We start from the raw sequence: 11,435 nt of genomic DNA on the forward strand, positions 1-11,435 counted from the left end.
AAGTGACGCGCTGGGTGGACGAGGGAAAGGCTGTGGATGTGGTCTACCTTGACTTCAGCAAGGCTTTTGACACCGTCTCCCACAGCATTCTCCTCAAGAAACTGGCTGCTCTTGGCTTGGACTGGCGCACGCTTCGTTGGGTTAGAAACTGGCTGGATAGCCGGGCCCAAAGAGTTGTGGTAAATGGAGCCAAGTCCAGTTGGAGGCCAGTCACTAGTGGCGTCCCCCAGGGCTCGGTGCTGGGGCCGGTCCTCTTTAACATCTTCATCAATGATCTGGATGATGGCATTGAGTGCACCCTCAGTAAGTTCGCAGATGACACCAAGCTAGCTGCGTGTGTCGATCTGCTCGAGGGTAGGAAGGCTCTGCAGGAGGATCTGGATAGGCTGCACCGATGGGCTGAGGTCAACTGTATGAAGTTCAACAAGGCCAAGTGCCGGGTCCTGCACCTGGGGCGCAATAACCCCAAGCAGAGCTACAGGTTGGGAGAGGAATGGTTGGAGAGCTGCCAGGCAGAGAAGGACCTGGGAGTGATGGTGGACAGTCGGCTGAATATGAGCCAGCAGTGTGCTCAGGTGGCCAAGAAGGCCAACGGCATCCTGGCTTGTATCAGAAACACTGTGACCAGCAGGGCTAGGGAGGTGATCGTCCCCCTGTACTCGGCTCTGGTGAGGCCGCACCTCGAGTACTGTGTTCAGTTTTGGGCCCCTCGCTACAAGAAGGACATCGAGGTGCTTGAGCGGGTCCAAAGAAGGGCGACGAAGCTGGTGAGGGGCCTGGAGAGCAAGTCCTATGAGGAGCGGCTGAAGGAGCTGGGCTTGTTCAGCCTAGAGAAGAGGAGGCTCAGGGGTGACCTTATTGCTATGTATAAGTACATTAAAGGAGGCTGTAGAGAGGTGGGGGTTGGCCTGTTCTCTCATGTGCCTGGTGACAGGACGAGGGGGAATGGGCTAAAGTTGCGCCAGGGGAGTTTTAGGTTAGATGTTAGGAAGAATTTCTTTACTGAAAGGGTTGTGAGGCACTGGAACGGGCTGCCCAGGGAGGTGGTGGAGTCACCATCCCTGGAAGTCTTCAAAAGACGTTTAGATGTAGAGCTTAAGGATATGGTTTAGTGGGGACTGTTAGTGTTAGGTTAGAGGTTGGACTCGATGATCTTGAGGTCTCTTCCAACCTAGAAATTCTGTGAAATTCTGTGAAATAGGACCTCAGCAATAGGACCTCAGCAAAAGGACCTCAGTATTGTGACCTCAGCAATAGGACCTCAGCATTCTGACCTCAGCTATAGGACCTCAGCAATAAGGCCTCAGCATTTTGACCTCAGCAATAGTACCTCAGCAATAGGACCTCAGCATCGTGATCTCAGCATTGTGACCTCTGCAATAGGACCTCAGCAACAGGACATCAACAATAGGACCTCAGCATTGTGACCTCAGCATTGTGACCTCAGCATTGTGACCTCAGCATTGTGACCTCAGCATTGTGACCTCAGCATTGTGACCTCAGCATTGTGACCTCAGCAATAGGACCTCAGTCTTGCGACCTCAGCAATAGGACCTCAGCAATAGGACCTCAGCATAGTGACCTCAGCATCGTGACCTCAGCATCGTGACCTCAGCAACAGGACCTCAGCAACAGGACCTCAGCAACAGGACCTCAGCAACAGGACCTCAGCAATAGGACCTCAGCATTGTGACCTCAGCAATAGGACCTCAGCATTGTCACCTCAGCAATAGGACCTCAGCAATAGGACCTCAGCATTGTGACCTCAGCAATAGGACCTCAGAACTGTGACCTCTGCATTGTGACCTCAGCAATAGGACCTCAGCCTTGCGACCTCAGCAATAGGACCTCAGCAATAGGACCTCAGCATAGTGATCTCAGCATTGTGACCTCAGCAATAGGACCTCAGCAATAGGACCTCAGCATTTTGACCTCAACAATAGGACCTCAGCATTGTGACCTCAGCAATAGGACCTCAGCAATAGGACCTCAGCAATAGGACCTCAGCAATAGGACCTCAGCAATAGGACCTCAGCAATAAGACCTCAGCAATAAGACCTCAGCATTGTGACCTCAGCAATAGGACCTCAGCAATAGGACCGCAGCAATAGGACCTCAGCATTGTGACCTCAGCATTGTGACCTCAGCATTGTGACCTCAGCATTGTGACCTCAGCAATAGGACCTCAGCAATAGGACCTCAGCTATAGGACCTCAGCTATAGGACCTCAGCTATAGGACCTCAGCTATAGGACCTCAGCTATAGGACCTCAGCATTGTGACCTCAGCAATAAGGCCTCAGCATTTTGACCTCAGCAATAGGACCTCAGCATCGTGACCTCAGCAATAGGACCTCAGCATTGTGACCTCAGCATTGTGACCTCAGCATTGTGACCTCAGCATTGTGACCTCAGCAATAGGACCTCAGCAATAGGACCTCAGCAATAGGACCTCAGCAATAGGACCTCAGCATTGTGACCTCTGCATTGTGACCTCAGCATTGTGACCTCAGCATTGTGACCTCAGCATTGTGACCTCAGCATTGTGACCTCAGCAATAGGACCTCAGCATTGTGACCTCAGCAATAGGACCTCAGCAATAAGACCTCCGCATTGTGACCTCAGCAATAGGACCTCAGCAATAGGACCTCAGCATTGTGACCTCAGCATTGTGACCTCAGCAATAGGACCTCAGCAATAGGACCTCAGCAATAGGACCTCAGCAATAGGACCTCAGCAATAGGACCTCAGCATTGTGACCTCAGCATTGTGACCTCAGCATTGTGACCTCAGCATTGTGACCTCAGCAATAGGACCTCAGCAATAGGACCTCAGCAATAGGACCTCTGCATTGTGACCTCTGCATTGTGACCTCAGCATTGTGACCTCAGCATTGTGACCTCAGCATTGTGACCTCAGCATTGTGACCTCAGCAATAGGACCTCAGCATTGTGACCTCAGCAATAGGACCTCAGCAATAAGACCTCCGCATTGTGACCTCAGCAATAGGACCTCAGCAATAGGACCTCAGCATTGTGACCTCAGCAATAGGACCTCAGCAATAGGACCTCAGCAATAGGACCTCAGCAATAGGACCTCAGCATTGTGACCTCAGCAATAGGACCTCAGCATTGTGACCTCAGCCTTGTGACCTCAGCCTTGTGACCTCAGCCTTGTGACCTCAGCCTTGTGACCTCAGCATTGTGACCTCAGCATTGTGACCTCAGCAATAGGACCTCAGAATAGTGACATCTGCATTGTGACCTCAGCAATAGGACCTCAGCATTGTGACCTCAGCATTGTGACCTCAGCATTGTGACCTCAGCAATAGGACCTCAGCATTGTGACCTCAGCAATAAGACCTCCGCATTGTGACCTCAGCATTGTGACCTCAGCAATAGGACCTCAGCAATAGGACCTCAGCATTGTGACCTCAGCAATAGGACCTCAGCCTTGTGACCTCAGCCTTGTGACCTCAGCCTTGTGACCTCAGCCTTGTGACCTCAGCCTTGTGACCTCAGCATTGTGACCTCAGCAATAGGACCTCAGAATAGTGACATCTGCATTGTGACCTCAGCAATAGGACCTCAGAATTGTGACCTCTGCATTGTGACCTCTGCATTGTGACCTCAGCAATACGACCTCAGAATTGTGACCTCTGCATTGTGACATCTTCATTGTGACCTCAGCAATAGGACCTCAGCAATAGGACCTCAGCATTGTGACCTCAGCATTGTGACCTCAGCATTGTGACCTCAGCAGTAGGACCTCAGCAATAGGACCTCAGCATTGTGACCTCAGCATTGTGACCTCAGCATTGTGACCTCAGCAGTAGGACCTCAGCAGTAGGACCTCAGCAGTAGGACCTCAGTGTTTTAAATATCTCAGGATTCAAATTAGGATTAAATAAAAAAAATAGGATTTATTAAAATAATATAAAGAAATAGAGGTAAGCCATCAGCGCTGGGTGCACCGGGAGTCTGCTCCACCAGGACGCACACCAGTTACATCAAGCAGCTGATTTTTATGCGCCTAGACTAATACATATTCATTACTACTTCTAAAAAAAAATAGATTATTATAATTAGGTTCCAGGGTCCAGTCCCTCCTACTGGAGCATGCGCATCAGTCTCCTCTGGGGGTCTCTAGGGGTCTTTCATGCTGAAGGCTTGTAGTCTTCCTCTCACCCTTTGTACTTACTCGGCACTATTCCAAGTTTATGGAACACTCTCTGTACACTCTCCACAGGTCTTGTCTCCCAACCGTCCTTCAGCTTCTTTTTTCTTCCTCTTAATCTCTTGGCCCCCCTGGCCAGATACCAAGGATCCTCATAGTATCCCATAACAGTCACTAGTTGTTATCAGTTGTTCTGAAACTCCCAGACATCAAACACAAACAGCTTTCTTATTTGACGCTTCACGAGTAATTAAAACTTTCTTCCCCAGCCATTCACAGACACATCTATAGCAGTGTTAAGTTAATCTCGAAGAAGACAGGAAAAAAAGGCTGTAACTGTTAGAAATAGAAGTCCAGAATAACAAAAGCAAACAGGTTCATAAATTTAGGGAGTGTTTTCTGAAGACGTGATTAATTGACTGGAATGAGGGGGAGACTGGGATACACTGCATCTGTGGTTCAAGAATTAAATTGCCAGTGCAGGGCCCAGAGGCAGACAGGATTCAAACAGAATTGTTCTTTATGGACACGAATTTATGGACACGAATTGGAATTGTTAAAACATTCCTCACAATCCCTTATCTTCTTTTTAATATCCCCAATTCGTTTCTCTTCTGTTATTAATAATTGGATTTCATCAGTTTGTTCTTGGAGGGTCCAATCCTTAAGCATCATAATTGACATATTCCCTTCCTTTTTTAATGAAGTTATTACCAATGTACTATTTATCACCCGGTGTATTGATAATGTAAGACAAGGTATCATACAAGGTATAGACAATAACATCTTTACACCACATAACAATAAAAATAACACTCTTTTAACCCATGGTCCACCAGGCAGCCATGAAAATAAATCCCATTCCATATCCTTCCAGGTTTGTGTTTGCTCGCTCACCTCCCCCCTCTCCTTCTCTGGGATGGGAGAGAGAAAGGGGAAAGTGAAGCCTGTGAGTTGAGATAACAAGAAAATAATAATAATAATAACAATAATAATGATGATAATATTACTACTAGTAATAATGTATACGAAACAAGTGATGCACAATGCAATTGCTCACCACCTGCTGTCCGATGCCCAACCCAACCCCGAGCAGTCCGGCCCTCCTCCCAGCCTGCCTGCTGGCAGGACAGTGAGAAGCTGAATTTGGCTTGGTCCTTGGCTTGGTGTAAGCACTGCTCTGTAACAATTAAAAACAATTAAAACATCAGCATATTATTAACATTCTTCTCATCCTAAACCAGAACATAACATTCTATCAGCTACTAGGAAGAAACACCCTTTTTATCAATCTTTAAACAGCAATTACTAAAGCTAAATTTTCCACAGACTTCTCCTTCTTGTGCTAGTAAATAATCCAAAGCTAGGCAATTTTGATACAAAGCAGTTCTCATCATTTATAACTATTTCTATTACAGCTAATAACCTAATTATTCTATTAAATATATATACTGGGGTCCTATAGTCCCACGATCTGTCTTCTGCCCACGTATCTGGATCATAATAGGCAAACACCTTCAGGGTTGATTCAGGCTTGTGTTACCGTTCGGCCTGTCAGGGTGATCCAGCTCCTGGAAAACGAATCACAAATTTATATAGGTTAAAATAAAGGTTCTTATGTTATTTTCTCAGGACAACCTAACCTTAGTGTGGGAGAAGTCCAGTCGAGGCCCTCTCACTCGGCAGTCAATACCCATAGGGGTTGCCTCCCTCGGTAGACCATACACACCACAGTGGAGGGTCCTGCCCTGGTCTTGCCTTCTCCCTTCCCTCACTTCAAGCTTGTCCCCTTTATTTGGCATCCTTAATTCATGCAGAGCCTCGTTGCCAGAATATTAGTTCTTCCTTAGCTTGAGTTTCAGTTTCCCAGGAGCGGACTCAACCCTCCGAGTTTCAGTAGTTACTGGTCCTTTTATTCTGGATACATGGGTCCCTTTCTGCGGTTCTCACAGCTGTTTCAGTAGTCAGTAAAACAAGGTACAGTCCCTCACACCGAGGGTTCAGTGATTCTTCCCTCCCGTGGCTGCTTGTTGAAACACTTTCTTTTTTATCTTCTGACAAGTTAAATAACAGTTATCTAATTTGCTTTGCCGTATGGCCCTTTCCAGGTTCCTGTAGCAGGATTCATCTGATAGCCTTTCAGGTTGATACAGATTTGACTACAGATACCAGGGTTTTGGCATTCATCACTAACTCCACAGTTTCCCAGCTGGACAGTCACATTCATTTATGTTGCATTCCTTCAGGGGCTTATCACTCCAGTCCTTGCAGTCTCTCTGCTGGTTACACACTTTATTGATATCTATGCATTCTCCACTTCTGCACTTGAATTTGCCAGGTCCAGAGCACTGAATAACATTGTTACAGTTTGCTTCATCAGTGCCATCCAGACAGTCTCTCACACCATTGCACTGCCTACTCCCATGGACACAGTTCCCATCTTCACATCTGAACTGGTCTGGTCCACAGGTCCAAGAAGGGCAGTTAATTTCATCACTTCCATCCTTGCAATCAGGATCTCTGTCACATCACCACTTCTTGTGGATACATTCACCTGAGCCGCACTGCACCTCACTCACAGAACACTTCACCGGAGGTGCAGGCTGGCGGCCACACTGCTCCAAAGATTCATCCGAGGGGTCGGAGCAGTCACCTTGACCATTGCAGACAAAGCTTTTGGAAATACATTGTCCACTACTGCATGTGAACTCTGCTGCACTACAAGTCACATTGCCACAATTCTCTTCATCCTCTCCACTGTCACAGTCTCTTTCACCATCACATTTCCATGACACTGTTCTCATATGACACAGCTCAGCACTTTTGTCAGACCCATCTTCACAATCCGGATCCCCATCACACTGCCATCTGTTTAGCACACACTGACCACTGTTGCACACAAAATCAGATTCAGCACACATCTTTTTCACATATCTTCTTCACACAAGCACTCTCATCACTGCCATCTGAGCAGTCTTCACATTTTACTCTAGCACCGTTGGCAGCAGTGCACAGTCAGGTGAAGGCGAGCAGCAGGCAGAGCGCCCCACACCATCACCTGTGTCACTTATACTACTCCTATTACCCATGCTGTTAGTGTCAGTGGCATCCTCCTTTTCTTTTTGCCACTGACCATTCACCACAAATGGATGAGACACATGATTACTAGTTAGGAAAGAGAGTGGAACGTCTGCTATACGGCTGCAGGCAGTGCCAGCTGCAACCTTAGGTTTGTGAAAGAGCCTGCCGGTGGTCATTTGGCAGTGTGATCTGCGTCTCTGCACTCCTGCCCTGCAATAGAGCTAAGTCGTCATTAGCAATAGTTATAACACCGATCTGGGGACGAATAGTCTTTTTTGCATTGCAAGATAAACCTTTTATAAAAAGAATGCCAGAGCGAAGCAGCACAGCCGCTGCTGCCGCTGCCTCCATGGTTATGTCAGACAGGCTGCAGGGTCCTGATGTCCGCCCCTCTGCTCTGTGCCGACTCGCCTCACGGTGAGGGTCAGCTACCGGTGTCCACTGACGCCTCTGGTCTCCCGTAGCAACTCGATCTCGGATGTTCCGCAATTACTTCAATTTCCCCGCGTTTTGCAGCTTCTGTCAGGTCTATTCTGTGTCTCTCAGAGCCGTCCGTGGCTCCGCAGCGTCTCTCAGGGCTCTCTCCGTCCAGCGGTAGTCCCTCCGTAGTGTCTCGGGTCTCCCAGCACTGCTCTGGTCTCGGCCTGTTCAGGTCTCAGCGAGTCCAGGTCTCGCCCTGTGCGGGCCTCATATGTTGCAGGAAGCATGTCATGTCATGCTCCTGCCTTTTTCTTGTCACAGTCAAAACATTTAAGAGCAAAAATAGGATACACAAGATACACCGGGCCCATATATTAGGCACCACCACTCAAAACTTGGATAAAACAGCACTTCTTTTCAGTCTGTCAAGCACTTCGTTCGTCTCTGCCCACTCCCCTTGCGGAGAGTACGGAACAACGGATCGGAACTCTGCACTCGCTTTGCAGCAACGCTGCGTCTCACTCACACAGCACCATCGCACACGGAGGCCTCCAGCACATCTCATTCATACCACAGGAATATAATTTAGAATGATAACCAACCAAACAAGTATTGTCTCTGACTGTGTTCTTCGTGAAGTGACTTGTAACACTTTGTTTCAAACCCTTACATTTACACAAATACTTTCAACACAAAATACATACATAAAAACACATACAATTATTAACACTCCAGTTAGTATCCCTCCAGCAGCCGAAAACATACCGTTTGTCTGCAGTTTCAGGAGTTTCTTTGCTCCTGCGGTGAGCAGCTGAGAGTGGAGTCCCCTCCGAGCAAAAACGCTCAGGGTGCACCTAGGGGCGTCCACGCTGCAGCCGATCCCGCAGCCGAGCAGAGTGTCTCCTGCCTGGCTCACCAAAATGACTCTCAGAAAGCTGACTCCACAATCAGTAGGATTGTAAAGTAGGTATGTTTACTCAGTGCCGTGCAGCACGGGGCGGGTAGTCCCCCCCAAAGTCGTGCAGGCCTAACGTTGCTTTAGTAAAAAGTTACATATACATGAACATTCCTATACACACACATAACCTGTCCCTTTGTGAACACTCCTCCTTATCTTAGGCCCCTTGGTTAAAGTCTGAACCATGAGGTTGTTTTTGATCTGGTTCTCGGGGTCCGAGAGGCTCCTGTTATCTGGTGGTATAAGCGCAGCACAGGCACAAATGTAGCACATATTCATTCTTAATCAATTGCTCTCTAATTTCTAATTCCAATGTTTCAGCTTGCTCTTTTCTGGATCCACGGGTATTCTACTATTAGTGTTCAAAGCCTGACAGACCCCGTCCTCCGTGGATCAAAATACAGGGGGTCTTAAGGGTTCTTTTGGTCATTCTGTCATAAAATACTGGATCATTTTTAATTTACTCTTCAATTTTCTGGGGCCCCTATTGTTCCAATTTCTAATCATTATTCATATTGGACTTTTTGGTCATATATCTGGTAATTTTCTCCCTTTCTGGTCCTCGGTCTTCGATTTTATCTGACCCATCCGGGAATTTTACTAGTGGCAATTCTCACAGCCCTTGGTTGCCCAGTGAGAGTGTCTTGCAGGGGGTTTAGGACCTATCACCCACCCACGTATCCCTCTTCTCACCAGTCCAGCCCCCCCGACAGGAGATTAGAACCAGTGAGAAAACAAAAAGACCTCCACGCTGACTTTAGAAGTCTCAGTTACACTCTCACACACAAAAACTGGCAACCGTACCCTTACCCAACCGGACGGTATCTTACGAATCAGTCGTCTTCGTCCAGACTCCAATCGGACGGTATCCACCAGCGTCTCTGCTGTCTTCGTCTGGGATCGAACCAGACGGTATCCAAACGACTGTCGTCTTCATCCGGTTCGATTCCGGGCACCGGAATCCAACCGAACGGTATCCAAACGACTCTGTCGTCTTCGTCCGGATCTTTGCGCGCAGAATTACGGGCAAAAAATAGCCGGCAACAAGGGAGCTCAAAAAAAATCAAATTCTTTGCTTACCTTTATTCAGGTTCAGGATGGCATTAGTCCCGATCTGACTCAAACAGGAGCCACCAAATGGTGGGGCACCTCTCCTAGATTAAATCAGAATTCAGGAACTATAACCATCCCGGACGAGCCCCCAAATTGTTATAAATGGCTCAGGATTCAAATTAGGATTAAATAAAAAAAATAGGATTTATTAAAAGAATATAAAGGAATAGAGGTAAGCAAACAGCGCTGGCTGCACCGGGAGTCTCTGCTCCACCAGGATGCACACCAGTTACATCAAGCAGCTGATTTTTATGCGCCTAGACTAATACATATTCATTACTACTTCTAAAAAAAATAGATTATTATAATTAACTTCCGGGGTCCAGTTCCTCCTACTGGAGCATGCGCATCAGTCTCCTCTGGGGGTCTCTAGGGGTCTTTCATGCTGAAGGCTCGTAGTCTTCCTCTCACCCTTTGTACTTACTCGGCACTATTCCAAGTTTATGGAACACTCTCTGTACACTCTCCACAGGTCTTGTCTCCCAACCGTCCTTCAGCTTCTTTTTTCTTCCTCTTAATCTCTTGGCCCCCCTGGCCAGATACCAAGGATCTCATAACAGTCACCAGCAGTCACCAGTTATTATCAGTTGTTCTGAAACTCCCAAACAGGTTGACGACTCACGAGCAATTAAAACATTCTTTCCCAGCTATTTACAGTCATCTACATAACATCTATAGCAGTGTTAAATCAATCTCGAAGAAGACAGAAAAAAAGGCTGTAACTGTTAGAACTAGAAGTCAGGAATAACAAAAGCAAACAGGTTCATAAATTTAAGGAGTGTTTTCTGAAGACGTGATAAATTGACTAGAATGAGGGGGAGACTGGGACACACTGCATCTGTGGTTCAAGAACTAAATTGCCAGTGCAGGGCCCAGAGGCAGACAGGATTCAAACAGAATTATTCTTTATGGACACGAATTTATGGACACGAATTGGAATTGTTAAAACATTCCTCACATCAAGAACTATGCTTTCTCTTGACTAAATGGTATTTACATGTAGTACAGTGGAAGATCAAGGAAAACCTGTAAAAGGATTTCCCCAGTGAGAAGCAAGATTTCAGAAACAGGACGTGTACAGAAAATCCACAATAACATCGAGGCAAATACAGTAATGAACTACTACAAAACCAAGGATAAAAAAATTAAAGAATATTTCAAGGTTCATTTCTTAAGATTTATGGCACCACCTGTGAGGTTGCCTTTTAATTAAACAAATTAAAAAATCTGGATTTCTGAGTACACTTTTAGTTTATTTCCGATGAAAAATATGATTAAATTAGAGTATTTTACAGGAAGTTTTTTGTTGTTTTTTTTTCCCCCAGAGTTCAATTTTGTTCCTAAGAAAAATCAAACAAAACCCTCAGTTTTGTAAATAACTAACTCTAATGTAAGCAACAGTTTAGTGTAAATACCTGCTTTTATAAATGAAACAATCCCATTAAATAATGTACATCAACGGAACTCAGCAGCATTCTACCACTGACATGCTGAAGCTCTTTGTTATAATAAATTAGTAACCAGTAAGCAACAGAAACCTATTCTGTAAAGGTTAACATTCCCCCAAAGTCTTAAATGGCTCAAGACTTTAAACCGTGTGTTGTTTTTTTGTTTGTTTTGTTTGTTTGTTTTGATAGAGATGAAAATTGACAAAACTGAAATTTAAGTCACATACAAAACAATTTTCAG

This window comes from Anas platyrhynchos, chromosome 13 (genome assembly GCF_047663525.1).
Source record: "Anas platyrhynchos isolate ZD024472 breed Pekin duck chromosome 13, IASCAAS_PekinDuck_T2T, whole genome shotgun sequence".
NCBI lineage: Eukaryota > Metazoa > Chordata > Aves > Anseriformes > Anatidae > Anas > Anas platyrhynchos.